Source organism: Macaca fascicularis, chromosome 18 (assembly GCF_037993035.2).
Source record: "Macaca fascicularis isolate 582-1 chromosome 18, T2T-MFA8v1.1".
NCBI classification, from domain to species: Eukaryota; Metazoa; Chordata; class Mammalia; order Primates; family Cercopithecidae; genus Macaca; species Macaca fascicularis.
Window position 1 is genome coordinate 80,787,431 of NC_088392.1, and position 22,051 is coordinate 80,809,481.

At 44.7% G+C, this 22,051-nt stretch overlaps 1 protein-coding gene across 2 annotated transcripts in view; it reads right to left on the reverse strand.

Moving 5' to 3' along the window:
• Window positions 1-5,841: 5,841 nt before the first annotated feature.
• Window positions 5,842-22,051, reverse strand: part of LOC107128087 (uncharacterized) — a 49,709-nt gene continuing 33,499 nt past the window's right edge. The window contains exons 3-4 of one of the 2 annotated variants that reach the window (XR_012427362.1): window positions 18,466-18,710; window positions 5,842-6,421 (exon numbers count right to left, since the gene is read on the reverse strand). The gene's annotated coding sequence lies outside the window, so the exon portion shown is untranslated. Of the gene's footprint in view, window positions 6,422-18,465; window positions 18,711-22,051 lie in introns of those variants that run through there. The other variant, XM_074022986.1, reaches the window with a different exon arrangement.

Here is a 22,051-nt window from a genome sequence, read left to right on the forward strand (position 1 = left end):
CATACCAGTCACTGTTCACCCCTAATCTTTGGGATGTACGATTTCACTGACCTCTGTGCCTTGGCTTTCTCATCTGTAGCACAGGCGCTACCCAGCACTCCGTAAAGGTTTCCTTTTGTTATGTAAATCATTCTGGATTCTGTGACCTTTATCTGTTTCCATTTTGGTTAAAATATGAAATGGGGGTTGACATCAGCAAGATGGCAAAATAGGAAGTACCAGTCCTCGTTACCCCACAGAGACATCAATTTATAGACCAAGATGCCAGAAACCAGTTAAGTTGCAGTATCCCCACCTGGTGGGTGCAAAATTAAGAACAGCCACGTTGAAATGAGTAGGAAGAGTCATTTCACTTTACCCCACCAAGGATGACAGCCCAGCATGACAGCAAGAGTACACCAGCTCCTGGCTTTTCCCTGGGTTGAAGGGGGCAGACTCGGGGCGGAGGGGGAGAGAAGTGGAGAAGGTTGGAGCATGTGACCAAGATTCTGGCTCTTTCGTCTTGTCTGACTTCGAATACTGACAGAACTGGCATCCTTTGGATGCCTGGGGTCTGCTAAAAGCACATGAGAGTGGAGGATAGCTTGCCGTGCCACCAGAGCCTGTAGTACCACAGACAGGCCAGGGTGGCTGGACGCCATCAAGAGAAATCACCCAATTTGCATTTTCTCTCCCAGGAGAAATGGAACTTACACACCAGCATTCCGGCTTTTTGTAGTGCCGCCCAAGGGACTGTTGCCCATCTCATCTAACTCGGGAGCTTATAGGAAGCTGTCGTGCTTTGCCAGAGAGCCACTGAGAACAAAGGGGCAACTTGCAGCTGCAGCTCCAGAGAACGTGCAGTTCTGAAGATAGACACCAGAGGGAGCAAGAGATTACAAGATGAAAAACCAGCAACCTTTAGTTGGAAAATAACACAGTACTAAAAAGTTGAACTTGGAAAAACATTTAAGAGGTTCCAGAATCTCTACCTGGGCTAGTTGGTGAAGGTCTCCCCGGTACAAAGCCAGTATGCAAAGATTGGGAGTGGCCGAGTGCAGTGACTCACACCTGTAGTCCCAGCACTTTGGGAGGCTGAGGCGGGAGGATCACCTGAGGTCAGGAGTTCAAGACCAGCCTCACCAATATGGTGAAACCCCATCTCTACTAAAAACACACACACACACACACAAATTAGCCAGGCGTGGTGGCGCGCACCTGTAATCCCAGCTATTCGGGAGGCTGAGGCAGAATTACTCGAACCCAGAAGGCAGAGGCTGCAGTGAGCCGAGATCATGTCACTGCACTCTAGCCCAGGCAACAGAGCGAGGCTGTCTCAAAAAGAAAAAGAAAACATGAAGCTCACTGGCAAAGTAAATACAGACAAATGCAGAATCCTTCAGGACTATAATGGTAGTGCACTTTTAATTCTGGTACAGAATTTACAAGACAAAGCATAAAAATAACTGTAACTGGCCAGGCACGGTGACCCACACATGTCATCCCAACACCTGGGGAAGATAACTTGAAGCCAGGAGTTTAAGACCAGCCTGAGCAACAAAGTGAAGCCCCATCTCTAAAAATCAAAACAAAAACTATAACTGTAAAAATATGTTAAAATATCTTAATGGATACACACTATGTAAAGGTGTAACTATGTAAATCAATAACTTTTAGCTTTTGCACAGCAAAACAACCAGCAGAGTAAGCAGACAACCCACAAAGTGAGAGAAATTTGCAACGATGCATCTGACAAAGGAATAATATCCAGAATCTATAAGGAACTCAAATGAGGTAGAAAAAATAATCCCATCACAAAGTGGCAAAGAACATAAATAGACAATTCTCAAAAGAAGATATACAAGCAGCCAACAAACACGAAAAAATGCTCAACATCACTAATCATGAGGGAAATGTTCATTAAAACCGCATTGAGAACACCTTACTCCTGCAAGAATGATCATAATTAAAAAGTAAAAAAAAAACAATAGATGTTGGCATGGAGTGGTGAAAAAGGAACACTTCTGCACTGCTGGTGGGAATGTAAATTAGTACAACCACTAGGGGAAACAGTGCGGAGATTACTTAAAGAACAAAAAGTAGAACACCATCTGATCCAGCAATCCCACTACTGGGTATCTACCCAAAGGAAAATAAGTCATTATATGAAAAAGACACATGTACACACGTTTATAGTAGCACAATTCACAGTTGCAAAGATACAGAACCAACCTAAGTGACCATCAACCGAGTGGATAAAGAAAATGTGGTATATTCATCATGGAGTACTACTCTTCAGCCATAAAAAAGGAATGAAATAATGTCTTTTGCAGCAACTTGGATGGAGCCGGAGGCCATTATTCTAAGCAAAGTAACTCAGAAATGGAAAAGCAAACATTGTGCCTCTCACTTGTAAGTGGGAGCTAAGCTGTGAGGGCTCAAAGGCATAAGAATGGTATGATGGACTTTAGCAGGCCGGGCACGGTGGCTCACACCTGTAATCCCAGCACTTTTGGATGTCAAGATGGGTGAATCGCTTGAGGCCAGGAGTTCGGGGCCAACATGGTGAAACCCCATCTCTACAAAAAAAAAAAAAAAATATATATATATACACACACACACACACACACACACACACACATATATATATAAATTAGCTGGATGTGGCAGCATATGCTGGTAGTCCCACCTGCTAGGGAGGGTGAGGCACAAGAATCACTCGAACCCAGGAGGTGGAGGTTGCAGTAAGCCAAGATTGCACCACTGCACTCCAGTCTAGGCAACAAAACAAGACTCTGTCTCAGGCAAAAAAAAAAGATATAATGGACTTTGAGGACTTAGCCAGGGATGTTTAGAGGCGAGTGAGGAATAAAATACCACATGTTGGTTATAACGTACACTGCTCGGGTGATGGGTTCACTAAAATCTCAGAAATCACCACTGAAGAACTTACTATGTAACCGAAAACCACCTGTACCCCAAAAACTATTGAAATAAAAAATTTAAAAATAATTTTTTAAGATGAGTCTTGCTATGTTGCCTGGGCTGGTTTTGAACTCCTGAGCTCAAGCCATCCTCCCACCTTGGCCTTCAGATGTGCTGGGGTTACAGGCATGAGCCACTGCACCTGGCCCTACATCAATAATTTAAAGTAGAGTTGTAAAAGTGGTTTTTGTATATGATTGAGGTTAAGTTGTTATCAGCTTAAAACAGATTGTTACAAGTAGAAGATGTCTCACTGATAACCACAAAGGAAATACCTATATTCTTTCAAAATTGAAGTCAATCCTCTGCAACCCTGCTGCTGCTCTGTCCACTAAGTTTATGGGATATTCCAAATCCTTTGTTGTCATTTCAACAATGTACACAGCATCTTCACCAGGAGTAGATTCCATCTCAAGAAACCACCTTCTTTGCTCATCCATAAGAAGCCACTCCTGATCTCTTCAAGTTTTATCATGAGATTGCAGCAACTTATTCACATCTTTAGGGTCCATTTCTAAATTAATTCTTCTGCTATTTCCATCACATCTTCCAGTTACTTCTTTCACCGAAGTCTTGAACTGCTCAAAGTCATCCATGAAGGTTGGAATTGACTTATCTTAATGTTGATATTCTGACCTCCTCCCATGAATCAAAATATACTTAGTGTCATCTAGAATGGGGAATCCTTTTCAGAAAGTTTTCAATTTACTTTGCTCAGATCCATCAGAGGAATCACTGTTTATGGCAGCTATAGCCTTAGGAAATGTATGTCTGAAATAAGAAGACTTGAAAGGTGAAATTACTCCTTGATCCCTGGGCTGCAGAATGGATGTTATATTAATAGGCATGAAAACAACATTAATCTCCTTGTACATTTCCATCAGAGCTCTTGGGACCAGGTGTATTGTCAATGACTGGTAGGATTTTGAAAGGAATCTTTTTTTCTGAGTGGTAGGTCTCAACAGTGGGATTAAAATATTCCGTGAGCTATGCTGTCCACAAATGTGCTACCATTCAGGCTCTGATGTTCCATGGATAGAGTACCGGAAGAGTAGATTTAGCATAATTCTAAGGGCCCTGGAATTTTTGGAATGGTAAATATTGGCTTCAGCTTAAAGTCACCAGCTGCTTTAGCCCCTAACAAGTAAGCCAGCCTGTCCTTTGAAGCTTTGAAGCTAGGCATTGACTTCTGCTTTCTAGCTACGAAAGTCCTAGATGGCATCTTCTTCCAGTAGAATAATGGTTCATCTACACTGAAAATCTTGTTTAGTGTAGCCGCCTTCACCAATTAGCTGGATCTTCCGGATAACTTGCTGCAGCTTCTGTATCAGTAGTTGCTGCTTTACCTGCATGTTTACGGTATGAAAACAGCTTTTTTTCCTTAAATCTCATGAACCTACCTCTGCTAGCTTCCAGCTTTTCTTCTTCAGCTTCCTCACCTCTCTCAGAATTGAAGAAGAGGTACAGCCTTGCTCTGGGGTAGGCGTTAGCTTCAGAGAACACTGTGGATGGTTTGCTCTTCTATTCAGGCCACTAAACTCTCCGTATCAGCAGTGAGGCTGTTTTGCTCTCTCTCATTTGCGTTCACTGGAGGAGCACTTTTTTTTTTTTTTTTTTTTTTTTTTTTGAGACAGAGTCTTGCTTTGTTGCCCAGGCTGGAGTGCAATGGCACAACCTTGGCTCATGGCAACCTCCACCTCCCGGGTTCAATCGATTCTCCTACCTCAGCCTCCTGAGTAGCTGGGACTGCAGGCATGCACTACCAGGCCCGGCTAATTTTTTTGTATTTTTAGTAGAGAAGGGGTTTGACCATTTTAGCCAGGCTGGTCTTGAAATCCTGACCTCAGGTGATCCTCCCACCTGGGCCTCCCAAAGTGCTGGGATTACAGGCATGCGCCACCACGCCCGGCCTAGAGTAGCACTTTTAATTTCCTTCAAAAACTTTTTCTTTTGCATTCACAACTTGGCTAGCTGTTTGATACAAGAGGCTTAGTTTTGAGCCTATCTGAGCTTTTGAATGCCTTCCTCACTAAGCTTAATCATTTCTAGCTTTTGATTCAAAGTGAGAGACTTGTGACTCTTCACTTGAACACATAAAGGCCACTGTAAGGTTATTAATAGGCCTCATTTCAATATTGCTATATCTCAGGAAATAGGGAGGCCCAAGGAGAGGGAAAGAAAAGGGAGAACAAATGGCTGCTTGGTGGTGCAGTCAGAACACATACATTTATCAGTTAAGTTCTTTATCTTATGTGGGTGCAAACTGTGGTGCTCTAAACCAATTACAATAAGTAACATCAAAGATCACTGATCGCAGATTACCATAACATATAATAATAATGAAAAAGTTTGAACTATCTTGAGAATTACCAAGATGTGACACAGAGACCCAAAGTAAGTACATGGTGTTGAAAAAATGGTGCAACAGAACTTGCTTGACACAGGGTTGCCACAAACCTTCAATTTGTGAAAAAGCACAATAGCTGTGAAACACAATGAAGTGAGGGGCAATAAAATGAGGTGTGCCTGTACTAGCAACCCAAATTCAACAGCACATTAACAGGATCATACACCCTGACCAAAAGGAATCCATCCCCGGATGTGAGGATGGTTCAACATATGAAAATGAATAAATGTACTACAACACATTAACAGAAAAAGGACAAAAATCATACGATTACGTCAATTGATGCAGAACAAGCACTTGACGAAACTCAACTCCCTTTCAATGCAAAACACTCAACGAACTAGGACTCCAAGGAAATCACTTCAATCTAGGTAGTCAAGGTTATATATGAAATTCACACAGCTGAAGTCATACTCAATGGTGAAAAACTGAATGCTTTTCTTGCAAGATCAGAAATGAGGCAAGGAAGCCCACTCTTGCCACTTTTATTCAACATAGTTCTTAAGTCCTAGCCAGAAAAAATATGCAAGAAAAAGAAATAAAAAGCCATCCAGACTGGAAAAGAAGTAAAATGTTACCTGTTAGCAGAGAACATGAACTCATATGTTAAGAAACCCTCAAAATTCCACAAAATGTTAAAACTAATAAATGAATTCAGCAAAATTGCAGGATACAAAATCAACATTCCAGCATCAGTTGTGTTTCCGTAAACAGTGAACAATCCAATAAATAAATAAAGAACATCCCATTTACAATAGCATAGAAGAGAATAAAATAAGCTGGGCATGGTGGCTCACGCCTGTAATCCCAGCACTTTGGGAGTCCAAGGCAGGCAGATCATGAGGTCAAGAGATTGAGACCATCCTGGCTAACATGGTGAAAACCCGTCTCTACTAAAAATACAAAAATTAGCTGGGCGTGGTGGTGCGTGCCTGTAGTCCCAGCTATTTGGGAGGCTGAGGCAAAGAACCACTTGAACCCGGGAGGTGGAGATTGCCATGTCCGAGATGGCGCCACTGCACTCTGCCTGGCGACAGAGTGAGACTCCATCTAAAAAAAAAAAAGAGAGAGAGAGAATAAAATAGTAATAAACTAAACCAAGGAGGCAAAAGAGTTATATAAGGAAAATGGTAAGACATTGCTGAGAGAGATTAAAGAAGACACAAATAAATGGAAATACATCCCATGTTCATGGACTGGAAGACTTAGTATTGGTAAGATGTCCATACTACCCAAAGCAGTCTACAGATTCAATGCAACCTGTATCAAAATCTCAATGGCATTTTTTTGCAGACACAGAAAAAAAAAATCCTAAATTCATATTGAATCTAAAAGGACCCCAAATAACAACCTTGAAAAAGAACAAAACTGAAGACCTCACACTTCCTGATTTCAAAGCATATTACAAAATTAGAGTAATTGAAACAATATGGTACTGGCATAAAGACAGACATATAGACCAGTGGAACAAAATACAGAGCCCAGAACAAAATACAAGGCATATTACAAAGCTGTAGTAATTGAAACAATATGGAATTGGCATAAAGACAGACATACAGACCAGTGGACAAAATACAGAGCCCAGAAATAAACCCTCATGTTTACTGTCAAAGATCTTCAACAAAGATGCCAAGACTACACAACGAAGAAAGGATAGCTCTTCAACAAATGGTGCCAGGAAAATTGCATATCCATGTAGGAAAGAATGAAAATGGGCCCTTATTTTACACCATATACAAAAATTAATTCAAAATGAATTAAAGACCTAAACCTAAGACCTGAAACTATGAAACTAAAAGAAAACATAGGGGAGAAACTTCATAACATTAGGAGAAGGGCAACGATTTCTTGGCTATGACACCAAAGGCACAGGTAACAAAATATAAAACAGACAAATGGGACTACGTCAAAAACTTCTGCACAGCAAAGAAAACAACACAGTGAAAAGGAAACCTACAGAATGGGAGAAAATACTTGAAAATCATTTATCTGATAAAGGGCTAACATCCAAAATATATGAAGAACCCCTACAACTCAATAACAACAGCAACAATAAATTTTTTAAATGTTCAAATGATACCTCGATACCTCGTTTACCCTATTATTATACATTGTATTCTCGTATCGTAGGACATCTACTATGTATCCATAAAAATTAAAAAGAAAAATTTTAATGGGCTGGGTGGGGTGGCTCACGCCTGTAATCCCAGCACTTTGGGAGGCTGAGGCAGGCGGATCACCCGAGGTCAGGAGTTCAAGACCAGCCTGGCCAACATGGCAAAACCCCACTTCTACTAAAAGTACAAAAATTAGCTGGACACGGTGGCAGGCACCTATAATCCCAGCTACTCAGGAGGCTGAGGCAGGAAACCATTCTTGTTGGTCCCAGGCTTATTATACAATATATTCATTTCAATTGTCCTGAATGCATATATATATATTTTTTTCTTCCTGAGATAGGGTCTCACTCTGTCGCCCAGGCTGGAGTGCAATGGCAAAATCTCAGCTCCCTGCAGCCTCTGCCTCCGAGGTTCAAGTGATTCTCTTGCCTCAGCCTCCTGAGTAGCTGGGATTATAGGCGCATACCACCACGCCTGGCTAAGTTTGTATTTTTAGTAGAGACAGGGTTTCGCCATGTTGGCCAGGCTAGTCTCAAACTCCTGGCCTCAAGCAATCTGCCCACCTCGGCCTCCCAAAGTGCTGGGATTACAGGTGTGAGCCACTGTGCCTGGCCCTGAGTGCAAATTTTAGAGAATAAAAGCACCCAACTGCCCAGTAGATACATGAGGATGAGTGAGGTTAAAGAGGACACAAGCTGTTTCTTAGATGTTAATGTCAAATAAAAGGTCAGTTATCGGCTGGGCATGGTGGCTCACACCTAGAATCCCAGCATTTTGGGAGGCCGAGGTGGGTGGATCACCTGAGGTCAGGAGTTCAAGACCAGACTGGCCAACATGGTGAAATCCCGTCCCTACTAAAAATACAAAAATTAGCTGGGAGTGGTGGCGGGCACCTGTCATCGCAGCTACTCGGGAGGCTGAGGCAGAAGAATTGCTTGAACCTGGGTGGCGGAGATTGCAGTGAGCTGAGATGGCGCCATTGCACTCCAGCCTGGGAGACGGAGCAACACTCTGTCTCAAAAAAAAGCTCCTGGATTCACGTAACCAGAATCCTTTATTTCCCTAGAATAGACGGCCTGCATTCCATTTTTAGGAGAAAGACAGAAGAAACAGTAATCAGAGATTTAGTTGAGGCAACCCTGTGAGACTCTGTGCTGGAGCCCATGTGGGAACAGCTCGGGCTCCAGGCCTTCGGCAGTTTACTTCATTTACTCTGTGGAGAGAACTAAAGATTGGACTGAAGAGCCTCTTCCAGAATATGCAATTCTTAAAAGCAAAGTCTGACTATCTTCAGCGTACTCGACTTAATTTTTCAGGATGGCTTTCAGAAAATTCTTCAAAAACAAGAGCATTCTCTTATTATTGTTGGATGAGTCCTCAGGAGTAAGAGTGTTCATGGGGAGCTGATCCACAGAGAACAGACCATCCATTTGGCCTTTCATTGTACTTCCCCAGCCCTGTGTCCATCTTCCTGCATTTCTAAGAAGAGAAACGGGATGATTTGGGGTCTAAACTGTGCACTTTTTCTCTTTTTAATTTTACAATTTGCACACCATAAATTTATCATTTTTAAATACATAACTCAGTGGGTTTTTTTTAGTACATTCAGAGTTGTGCAACCATTACCACAATCAATTTTATATTTTTTATCTCCAAAAAAGAAAAAGAAAAAAACCTCCTTTACTCATTAACCTGGTAAACTTTATGTATTTATTTTGAGATGGAATCTCGCTCTGTTGCCCAGTCTGGAGTGCAGTGGCGCAATCTCGGCTCACTGCAACCTCCACCTCCTGGGTTCAAGTGATTCTCCTGCCTCAGCCTCCCGAGTAGCTAGGATTACAGGCCTGCACCACCACGTCTGGCTAATTTTTGTATTTTTAGTAGAGACGGGGTTTCACCATGTTGGCCAGGCTGGTCTCAAACTTCTGACCTCAAGTGATCTGCTGGGCTTGGCCTCCCAAAGTGCTGGGATTACAGGCATGAGCCACTGCACCTGGCCTAGCTGGTAAACTTTATAAGCTGTTATAAAACTCTTCTCCCCTCCCCAACCCCTGCCAACAACAAATCTGCTCTCTGACACACTATGTATTTGCTTATTCTGAGCAATCCATAGAAAAGAGGTTGTGGAATATGTGAAGTTGTGGAATCTGTGGCTTTTTGTGGCTGGCTTCTTTCATTGAGCGTATTTTCAACTTCCATCCATGTTGTAGCACATGTCAGCACTTTATTCCTCTTTCCTGCCAAAGAACATTCCATTTATGGATACACCATAATTTGTTGATCCATTCTTCAGTTGATGGACATTTGAGTTGTTCCTACTTTTTAGCTATTATGAATAAGGCTGCTATGAACACTTCTAAGTTCGTGTGTGAACATATGGTTTCATTTGTCTTAGATGCTGTATTAGGCTGGGTTCTCTGGAGAACAAAAACAGGACTTATAGGATGCACACACACACTGTGTATATACACACATACATATAGGTGTGTGTGTATACACATCTATACAGTACACACACACACAATTTACTATCAGGCATTGGCTTGTGTGATTATGGAGGCTGAGAAGTCCGAGATCTTCAGTCAGCAAACTGGAGTCTCAGGAGAGCCAGTGCTGTAAGTTCTAGTCCAAGTCCATGGGCTGAAAACCAGGAGAGCCAGTGCTGTAAGTTCCAGTCTGAGTCTGAATCTTATTTTTCTTTTTTGTTTTGTTTTTTTTTGTTGTTGTTGTTTTGTCTTTTTGAGATAGGGTCTCACTCTGTCACCCAGGCTGGGGTAATCATAGCTCACTGCAGCCTCGAACTCCTGGGCTCAAGGGACCCTCCTGCAAGGGGGCTACAGGGCTTCGCCATCACCTTTTTTGTTCTTTGCAGGCCTTCAGTGGGTTGAATGAGGCCCGCTGGCTGTGGGAAAGCCAACCCGTTTTACTTTGTGTACTGATTCAAACATGAGTCTCATCCAGAAGCATCCGCACAGACAGCCAGAAACATGTTTCACCAAACATCTGGTGGTTACACATGTTGACACAAAATTAATCACCACAGCTACACTGGCAGGAGTGGAATTGATGGGCCACATGATCACCCTACGCTTCCCTTTTTGAAAACCTGCCAAACTCTTTTTCTACAGTGGCGGCACCGTTTGACATTATCACCAGCAACGGCTGAGGGCTCTAATCTCCCCTACCTTGCCATGCCATCCTGCTGGGATGTGGCATCTCTTTGTGGTGGGAAGTGTAATTTTGATTTGCATTTTCTTTGTAAAGACTAAGAATGTTGAGCATCTTTTGATGTGCTTATTGGCCATTTGTATATCTTCTTTGGAGAAATGTCTATTCAGATCCTATGCCCATTTTTTTTTGAGATGGAATCTCGCTCTGTCGCCCAGGCTGGAGTGCAGTGGCACGATCTTAGCTCACTGCAAACTCCACCTCCTGGGTTAATGCCATTCTCCTGCCTCAGCCTCCCGAGTAGCTGGGACTACAGGTGCCCGCCACCATGCCCAGCTAATTTTTTTGTATTTTCAGTAGAGACGGGGTTTTACCATGTTAGCCAGAATGGTCTCGATCTCCTGACCTCGTGACCAGCCTGCCTCAGCCTCCCAAAGTGTTGGGATCACAGGCGTGAGCCACTGTACCTGGCCCTATGCCCATTTTTTAATTGGGTTATTTATCTTTTTATTTTTAAGTTGTAAGAATTATTTTTACCTTCTGGATAATAGAATCTTATCAGATATATAATTTTCAAGTATTTCTCCCATTCTGTGACTTGTCTTTTTACTTTTTTTTTTTTTTTTTTTTTTTTGAGACGGAGTCTCGCTCTGTCACCCAGGCTGAAGTGCAGTGGCCGGATCTCAGCTCACCGCAAGCTCCGCCTCCCGGGTTCACGCCATTCTCCTGCCTCAGCCTCCCGAGTAGCTGGGACTACAGGCGCCCGCCACCTCGCCCGGCTAGTTTTTTGTATTTTTTAGTAGAGACGGGGTTTCACCGTGTTAACCAGGATGGTCTCGATCTCCTGACCTCGTGATCCTCCCGTCTCGGCCTCCCAAAGTGCTGGGATTACAGGCTTGAGCCACCGCGCCCGGCCCTTTTTACTTTCTTGATAGTATCATTTGGTGCACAAAAGTTTAAAATCTACAATGGATATTTTTTATTATTTTTATTATTATTATTATTATTTGAGACAGTCTTGCTCTGTTGCCCAGGCTGCAGAGCAATGGCACAATCTTGGCTCACTGCAGCCTCTGCCTCCCACATTCAAGCAATTCTCCTGCCTCAGCCTCCTGCGTAGCTGGGATTACAGGCGCCCACCACCACATCTGGTTAATTTTTGTATTTTTAGTAGAGACAGATTTCACCATGTTGGCCAGGCTGGTCTCGAACTCCTAACCTCAAATGATCTGCCTGCCTCGGCCTCCCAAAGTGTTGGGATTTCAGGCGTGAGCCACAGTGCCCAGCTACGATGGATCTTTGAGTTGAGTAATACAAGCCCTGCTTCCCTTCCCCTAAAGAAGCTTGAGTCAAACCCACATTCCTCATTAACGTGTTAATGTGAGTACATTCTTTGATATTGAGTCTGTGAGAGAATGTGTGCCTGGGAATTCACAGAAATCTAGTAGCGTGGGCTTCCCCACACTGTAGAAATGGGGTTTGAGGAACTTTATTTCAGCACAGGCCAAGGGGCTCCAATGAATTTGAGTTATGCCACTATTAAGGAAATATTATTCACTATTATTCATTGCAAATATTATTTACTACTTTTATTGTAATAACACACTAGTTTAGCTAAATTTGGGTAAGATAGACTTTTGAGAAGCACAACTTAAGAAGCACATTTAAAGCATTATGCCTATGGCATGATGTTTCAAGTTCTAAATAACCACATAATAGAAACACACAATCCACAAATAAATTGGGAACTTCCTACATATGATTTCATTAGTTATCTCAGTAATTCCGTTTGGCAGATTTTGAGTAATCAAATTTTCATCTTTGTAATATATGTTTCTTTTCCTTTTTTTTTTTTTTTGAGACACAGTTTCACTCTGTTGCCCAAGCTGGAGTGCAGTGGCGTGATCTCGGCTCACTGCAACCTCCGTCCCCTGGGTTTAAGTGATTCTCATGACTCAGCCTCCCGAGTAAGTAGCTGGGATTACAGGCGCCCTCCACCACTCCCAGCTAATTTTTGTATTTTTAGTAGAGACGGAGTTTTGCCATGTTGGCCAGGCTGGTCTCGAACTCCTGATCTCAAATGATCTGCCTGCCTGGGCCTCCCAAAGTGCTGGGATTACAGGTGTGAGCCACTGTGCCTGGTCTGCAATATTTGTTTCTTAGGGAATAAACTCTTATCTAAGTAACTGTGAAAAGCAGATAATGAGTATGTTAGCAATAATTGAAACAAGATTCTTTTCATAGAAAGAAAATACTTTTATGTTCTAATTTTTTACCAGACTTTTAACACTTTTTCTGGATAAATAGTATCAATTTCTAATTATAAGCCTGAGGTTGGTGTGGTGGCTCACACCTGTAATCCCAGTACTTTGGAAGACCAAGGTGGGAGGATTGCTTGAGACCAGGAGTTCTAGACCAGCCTGGGCAACATGGTGAGACCCATTTCTACAAAAAGTAAAATAAAATAAAAAAGTAGCTGGACATGGTCATGCACGCCTATAATCCTTAGCTACTCGGGAGGCAGAGATGGGAGGACTGCTTGAGCCCAGGCGTTCAAGGTTATAGCAAGACTCTGGCTCAAAAAGAGAGACAGAGAGAGAGAGAGAGAGAGAGAGAGAGACAGAGAGAGAGAGAGAGAGAGAGACAGAGAGAGAGACAGAGAGAGAGAGATGGGGGAGAGAGAGAGATGCATGCATGCTTATAATAAGATATTCAGAAAATATAGTTCAATATAAAAAGAATACAAGTATCACCCATAATCCTTACAGCCAGAGTTAAAAATTGTTAACCTTCTGGTGTGATACTACCCAAACGTTTGAAAATACATATACAAATGCATATGTATGCATTCAAAACCAAAATTATATAGAATTGTGTGTGTTGCTTTTGAAAATTATTTAATTATATAAGTGATGAATACAGTCCCACTATAAACTGCTTCCTAGCCGGTCCTTCCCGCCCTGTGCCCTCCTCCTGAGTGCCCGTTTCCAGATTGCCAAATGCTGTCCAACTTTTCTGTGCATTCACAGTGTGAAAGAAGATGGTATGTCCGGCTTCCTATTAAACCTTCCAGTAGAAGGAACTGTTTGACTGTTTCCTCTTTTGATGTGTAAGTTCTATTTCTTTTTTCTTTATGAAAGTCTAAGCATCTTGTATGTCATTTCCACAATGCAGAATGGTGTATCAGATTATAAAGTTAGCTCTGCTGAGCAGTTTCTAACCTAAATAACATTTTTACATCTTACATTCCCTCTTCCACTTTTTAACTGGTTTGTTTTTGTTTTCTTTGACCTTGAGATGACATGGTTTTTAAAGGATATTATATAGTCACAGGGAAAAATCATGACTGATGGCAGAAATATAATTTTCTTTTTCCTTTGAGAAAAGGTAAATCAGATAAAAGGAAATAAGAGGTAAAGACGAAGCTTAATTTATCTGGCAGTAATTCAATTTAAAATTCTAAACAGATTAAAACCATACTGAAACAAACAAAACGAGCATTTTTTTCTGAGATGGAGTTTTGCTTTTGTTGCCCAGGCTGGAGTGCAGTGGCACCATCTCAGCTCACCGCAACCTCCACTTCCCAGGTTCGAATGATTCTCCTGCCTCCGCCTCCCAAGTAGCTGGGATTACAGGCGCCCACCACCACATCTGGCTAATTTTTGTATTTTTAGTAGAGACGGGGTTTCACCATGTTGGCCAGGCTGGTCTCGAACTCCTGACCTCAGGTGATCCACCCACCTTGATCCCCCCTGAAGTGCTATGATTACAGGCGTGAGCCACCGCGCCCAGCCGACAATTTTTTTAAAGTTTCTTTGAATGGAGATGCTCTGTATTTAGATGCTCTGAAAATATTTGTTTTTCCAACATAATAAATTATGTGAATATAAGTATTTTCAACAATATTTTATGTAAATTTTATATATGTATATATTATCTTTTTTAATTCCACAGCAGTTCTTAATTAGAGAGCTCAGCAAAACCGGGTCTATTGTGATAATGCAGTGGTGGGTTTATTCTCACAGCTGTTAGCAATTTGCATATTAACTAAAATACCCTGAAATGGTGTAGTTAGGCAATGAAATATCCTAGTTAGGAGAACTTTCCAAATAACTGACACTCATTTAAATGCCAACACTTTTAATTTTTAACCACTGGAAGGAAATCTCTCTCCTGAGATTCAGCTTCTAAAGTAGGGGATATTGAAACCTATGTTTTGGCATTGTTGACTGTGTTGTATTTTAATCCCTATGGGGATCGTGTGTGTGCTCTTCGATCAGTTTTTCTCTCCCTAGCTGGCCAGCTGTGTTTGCACAGTGCCTGTATGTATCACTTACTTAATGAATATTTGATGAATACATGAATGACGATGACCAGACTGCTGCTCTCCAACTGTCGTTTTGCATGTAGCACCAGGCCCTGCCCACTTGGCCATTCATGCCCCATATTCTCCCAGCTCCCCTCCCCTCCTGAGTCCCCCACCTCTTAGTTTGTCACATATAATCTGCTATGTAGAAAACCAAAATAGCCAAGTGTATTTATTAAAATTGTATTAAGAGTTAATGAAGAGTGGAGCTCAAAATGGGGGCCTAAGAAACCTGGCCTTAGGAGCCTCTGTCAGCCATGGCTGTTTCTAAAATAGATTCATCCTTCTGAAGCAGACAGCCTGAGACCGGTCATTGCTTTTTGAAATGTGTGTGTAACTTAAAATATCCTTACAATATCCTTACAAGGATATTGTAAGCAAGGCATTAGGCTGGGTGTGATGGCTCACATCTGTAATCCCAGCACTTTGAGAGCCCAAGGTAGGAGGGTCACTTGAGCCCAGGAGTTCAAGGCCAGCCTGGGCAACATGAGGAGATCCTGTCTCTACAAAAAATACAAAATATTCACAAAGTGTGGTGGTGGACAACTGTAGTCCCAGCTACCTGGGAGGCTGAGGTGGGAGAATCACCTGAGCCTGATGCCACTTCCAAGCATCTCCTGGATATGACCCTGTCTCATCATTGTCATTGTCGCCTGGTCCAAGCCACCATCATCTCTTATCGGAATTGTCTCCTGGCCCTGGCTCCCCTCTGGTCTCCCGTGGGGGACCTCGAAGGCTAGAGCTGCCTGGAAATGAGAGGGCAACGGAGCCTGCAAACCTGGTCCCTGCAGGGCAGTCACTGGGCAGACACAGGGTGAGGGCAGGTGGAGAGAGACCCAGGGCCGCCAGCAGACACTAGGGGCTGGGCCCTGCATTGCACGCCTGAATGTGGTCACTTGCTTCATAATGTGGGATTTTTCTATGTATAAAGTGTCATCCTCAGTCAGACTGTCATTGCTTTAATTTCTTATAAAACTTGTGCTATGCATTTGAAGTGCACAAGACCATTTCCCACTTAATACTGGGAAGACTGGGCTGGGTGGGGTGGCTCACGCCTGTAATCCCAGCACTTTGGGAGGCCGAGGTGGGCAGACTGCTTGAGGCCAGGAGTTTGAAACCATCCTTGCTAACACGGTGAAACCACATCTCTACTAAAAATACGAAAAATTAGCCGGGCGAGGTGGCTCAAGCCTGTAGTCCCAGCTACTCGGGAGGCTGAGGCAGGAGAATGGCGGGAACCCAGGGGGTAGGGAGTGCAGTGAGCCAAGATCGCGCCACTGCACTCCAGCCTGGGCGACAGAGTTGGACTCCGTCTCAAAAAAAAACAAAACAAACAAACAAAAAAACCACTGGGAAGATTGTTACTTTACAGGACACACTCGGCATTCCTATGTGTGGTGGGAAGGGAGAAGCTGTGAATCAACTGAGGTCAGGGGTTTGAGACCAGCCTGGCCAACATGGTGAAACCCAGTCTCTACTAAAGATACTAAAATTAGCCTGGTATGGTGGCAGGCACCTGTAATCCCAGCTACTTGGGAGGCTGAGGCAGGAGAATTGTTTGAACCTGGGAGGTGGACGTTACAGTGAGCCAAGACAGTGCCACTGCACTCCAGCCTGGGCAATGGAGCGAAACTCTGTCTCGAAAACAAATAAAGTCAGTGACAGTGGCACATGTCACACAATATAAATGTGCACACACACACTGCCTCAGAGTTTAAATGTAAGAGGAGGTCAAGTGCGGTAGAGCACACCTGTAATCCCGGGACCGCGGGAGGCCGAGGTGGGCAGATCGCTTGAGCCCAGGAGTTTGAGACCAGCCTGGGCAACATAGCAAGACCCCATCTCTACAAAAAATACAAAAATCAGTCAGGGGTGGTGGTGCACTGGTAGTCCCAGATACTCAGGAGGCTGAGGTGGGAGGATCGCTTGAGCCCAGGAGGTCCTAGCTGCAGTGAGCTGAGATTGCGCCACTGCACTCCAGACTGGGCAAAACAGTGAGACCCTCTCAAAAAAAACAAAAAAAAATAAAAAATCAGTAAATAAATTTAAGATGATACACTGAGTTTCCAGTAGGTAGGCATCTTTGAAGGCTGTTTTGTTCTGTGCTGAATGACCAGCGTTTGAAACTAAATTCAACATGCTGAGTGGCCATTCTTCACAGAGCTTTTATTTGGGGAAAAAATAATTAGTGGTTCCTGAACAGAGGCCAGCACCGCGGTTTCTTCCAGCATCCCAGGGAACTTTCACTCCCACCCCAGGATGGTTTCCCACTTCCCTTCAACTGCAAAGTGACTCCTCCTGGTGCAGCTGTGGCCAGGATCTCCCCAGCCAGACCACCCTTCCCACTGTCAGGACTTTTTTAAAAATAGATAAATTCAGGCAGATGAGTTTCAATAGAGAGAAACTCACTCTTACTTTTCAGTATCTCCCTTTTCAGTATTTGGCATTTTTAACACTTTTTGGTCTTGAGAGAAGTGTGAAGAGAGCCATTATTCAGCACATGTTGACTCAGCACCTACGACATGACAGACATGGTTCTAGGCACGTCAGGCCCCTGCCCTCCCGGGAGCTTACATTTTAGACAGGTGATAAACAAGGATGGGGAAAGTGTGCTCTGGTGGCCATAGCTAATAACAGTGGATAGTATAATTGAAAATTGCTAAGAGTAGGTTGGGCGCGGTGGCTCACGCCTGTAATCCCAGCACTTTGGGAGGCTGAGGCAGGTGGATCACCTGAGGTCAGGAGTTTGAGACTAGCCTGGCCAACATGGTAAAACCCCATCTCTACTAAAAATAGAGAAAAATTAGCCAGGCATGGTGAGGGGCGCCTGTAATCCCAACTACTCGGGAGGCTGAGGCAGGAGAATCGCTTGATCCCAAGAGGCGGAGATTGCAGTGAGCCAAGAATGCACCACTGTACTCCAACCTGGGTGACAAGAGTGAGACTCTGTCTCAAAAAACAAAACCAAAAAAAGCCAAAAAGAAAGAAAATTGCTAAGAGTAGTGTTGAAGTGTTCTCACCACACAAAAATGGTAAGTATGTGAGGCTGTGCATATGTTATTAGCTTGATTTCATAATTCAACAATGAATACATATTTTAAAACATGTTATGTACCATAAATATATATAATATTTATTTATCAAAAAAAAGGACTCTGCCTACCGTGTTGAAAAGTAACCTGGAAAAAGCAGATTCGTCTGGGATAGTCACCATCGCCAGATTGTTTTTCTTTTTTTGGTCACTTTCTTGCTCAACAATCTCTGATGCTTCCTTTAGTTTGTCCATCAGCCTTTGTGTCTGCACCCAGCCTCCCCTCCAAGCTCCACTGGGATCAGCTGTTTGCCTAAGCTCCCCCGGCAGGCCTGGCTCTCCTGGCTTCCACCCTCCCTTCCAGCCCCAGCCCTTGCTCCTGTTTCTGCACCCTTGGAATCACTCTCACCTCTCGGGCATGGTGTCTGTTTCCTGAAGTTTCTGGAGACATGCAGCGGCGCACACGCTGGCCTTCTGGACTCACTGGTGTCGGTCGCCTGCCCCGTGACCACGCCTCCTCGGATGCCACTTCAAGGGTCTCTGAGCTGCATATGGACTATTTCCCCATCCACGTCATCTCCTGGGGGACAGTCACCTCCAGGATTTAATTCAGCTGCTTTCCATGGACATGACAGGCTCTCAGAAAAAGTTCTTCTGTTGACGAAATGGAAGAGAAACCATTAAGGAGACGCATTCATACACAGCTTCTAAATAGATCTACCAGACCTCGTCCCCTACTCTTCGAAAAGATAAATAAACATGAACGCTTGTCATTCTATCTACCAGACATCAGTTTTTTGTTTTTTGGGGTTTTTGTTTTTGTTTTTTGAGACAGAGTTGCGCTCGGTCACCTAGACTGGAATGCATTGGTGTTATCTCGGCTCACTTCAGCCTCCACCTCCCGGGTTCAGGTGATTGTCCTGCCTCGGCCTCCCAAGTAGCTGGGATTATAGGCACCCACTACCACACCTGGCTAATTTTTTGTATTTTTAGTAGAGATAGGGTTTCGCCATGTTGGCCAGGCTGGTCTCGAACTCCTGGCCTCAAGTGATCCGCGCGTCTCGGCCTCCCAAAGTGCTGGGATTACAGGCGTGAGCCACCGTGCCCAGACTCACTCAAATCTCTATCATGATAAACAACATCACTGGCTGTCAGACAAGCTCGTGACTTTGCACAGCCATCCCAAGGCCGTGGCAAGGACTCGGATGTGGTCAAGAGAGTGGAGATCCAGAGAAGCTCTTCTTTTCCAAGAGGCAGTGAATGTGAACAGACATGTTTAAGAACCGTTCCCCCAGGGGTTGCTTTTTCAGTGACTGCGCCCTCAAATGCCACAGAGGAGAAACCGCAAAGGCACAGGTGTCTTGGCAGAGTCAAGAGCCTGCTCTGGGAACCCGGGGCTTTGCTTGAGGGAGGGCAGCCACGGGGGCCATCTGTTGTGAACGCCACTCACTAGACACTGCTCTGAACTTGAACACACAAGCTGAACACAACCAAAGCACCAACCAACGAGGTTGGGTATTTTTTTGTTTAATTTTTTTTTATTATTTGTATTTATTTTTTTTTAAGAAGTTCAAAATGATCATTTGGAAGCCTGCTGGAGCCAAGAGGACAAAGAATGATGTCAGATGCCAAGGTCAACAGAGCAGTGCCGTGATCAGTCCGACACCCTGAGTCAGGCACAGCTGAAGCTTCTGCAGACGACACATGAAATCCCTGAGACTGTGTCAGTTTAACCCACATTCAAGGCCATGCCCGTGCGAAATCGTGGAGACAAAGTGGCCCCGGCGGCTGCAGTGTCCACATCTGCCTGTCATCCTCCTGGTTCCCGGAACCGTCCGTCTTCTTTACCTTCTGAGTCTCAGGAAAACACGTGATACCAACAGTGGATGTAAGTCGAGTTATGGCTTAGTTCAGGCGGATCTGGAGCTGGGAATTGGGAGTAAAACACGAAGCCTTGGGCTTGGGAGTTCAGGGAAAGGTCTCACGACAAAGGACTTAGACTTGGCACCAGGTGGAGGAGGTGTCACGTTGGGCACGGGACAGAGACCTGTGCACCTCAGCTGCTCCCGGGGATTCTCCCTCTGTCTCTACTTGGGTCCTTCGTCCTCTTTCCGAGTCAGTGCTGGCCTTGGGCCTCCCACCTCGGCGGTGCTTCCTGCTGCCTGCATGGTGGGTGGCTGGAGAAGAGAATGAGAGCCCACACTCACCCAGATGTGCCCGGGGGACAGGGGGGTGCCAGTGCCATGGGCGCCCAATTAGGATAAATAACTGAAAATGGTTCGCCAACCTTGCAGCAGCTTGCGCTGGAAGAAGCAAAGCCCGGGACGGCGCCTTTGCTCTGCCCTGAGAGAATGTGCTTGGCCCACCCTCGTGAGCGTGTGGACAAGGCCGTGCTCCCGGAGCGCAGACCGGGGTCCACCCACACTGCTCCAGCGCCAGCGGCCAGAGACCACCAGCAAGTGCACACAGAGGGGTCTTCAGACTGGGGGCGAATACATGCAACACGCATGGGTGAAGCACGGCTGACTCCAAACGCCAGAAGCTACCGTCACACTCCTCCAGTGTGCTGCGCTGTAACTGTGTGTGTGCGCGTGCGTGCACACATGTATGTATGGTACAGCATGGTATAGCCTTGTATACAGTCAGCTGACTCCTTGGTTGCAAATGACAGTTGATCTCCAAATGACTTAAGATAACACGAGAAAAACTGACCAATAACACTACAGGGATGCAATTTAGCTTCAGATACAACTGGATCTGCGGTTCCCTCAGGGCCTGGACCCTCTCCAGTGGTTAGTGCTCCTGCCCTTTCCATGATGAAGAGACCCAATATAATCAACCTGCCACCAGGTAGCTGGCTGGTCACCCCCGAGGATGGTGCCATATCGAAGGCTCAGTATTGGTCTCTGCTGCTGGCAAGTCGGGCACTCAGCAGCGGCCATAGCCAGGTCAGTCTTGATGTGTGGAAGTCCACGTTGCTAGCCCATGTTTAACCTCCATCCCTGCCACCATGGCCCCTTTGTTCATGGGCCCATTGGGCGATGACAGGTGTGGTTGGGGAAAGAGGCTGAGTGGTGTCCACAGAACGGGTCATCCTATCCACTTGATTATTATTGAGATGAAGTATTGCTCTTACCACCCAGGCTGGAGTGCAATGGCAACCTTGGCTCACTGCCAAGTTTGCTAAGGGATCACCACCTCCCAGGTTCAAACAATTCTCCTGCCTCAGCCTCGAAAGTAGCTGGGATTACAGGCATGCACCACCACACCTGGCTAATTTTTGTATTTTTACTAGAGTCAGGTTTTCACCATGTTGGTCAGGCTAGTCTCGAACTCCTGATCTCAGGTGACCCACTTGTCTCGGCCTCCCAAAGTGCTGGGATGCCAGGCGTAAGCCACCACGCCTGGCCCACTTGATTATTAAAATCCTCCTCTGCTGGCTGGGTGCGGTGGCTCACGCCTGTAATCCCAGCACTTTGGGAGGCCAAGGTGGGTGGATCACAAGGTCAAGAGATTAAGACCATCCTGGCTAATGTGGTGAAACCCTGTCTCTACTAAAAAATGGAAAAAGTTAGCCGGGCATGGTGGTGGGTGTCTGTAGTCCCTGCTACTCAGGAGGCTGAGGTAGGAGAATGGTGTGAACCCAGGAGGTGGAGCTTGCAGGGAACCGAGATCGTGCCGCTGTGCTCCAGCCTGGGTGACAGAGCGAGACTCCGTCTCAAAAAAAAAAAAAAAAAAATTCCTCCTCCACTGAGGTCACCCAGTGGTGAGCACTCACATGGGATACAAATATCTTCACAGTTTTTGACCACTCAGAGAGGTCTATCCGCATAGCTCTTCCCCAGATTTCTTTGTCACCAATTTTCCAATCACGCTTCTTCCAAGTCCCTGACCATCCAGCCAAACCATTGGCTACAGCCCGTGAATCAGTACATAATCACACATCTGGCCATTTCCCCTTCCATGCAACATGCACAGCCAGGGGCACGGCTCGG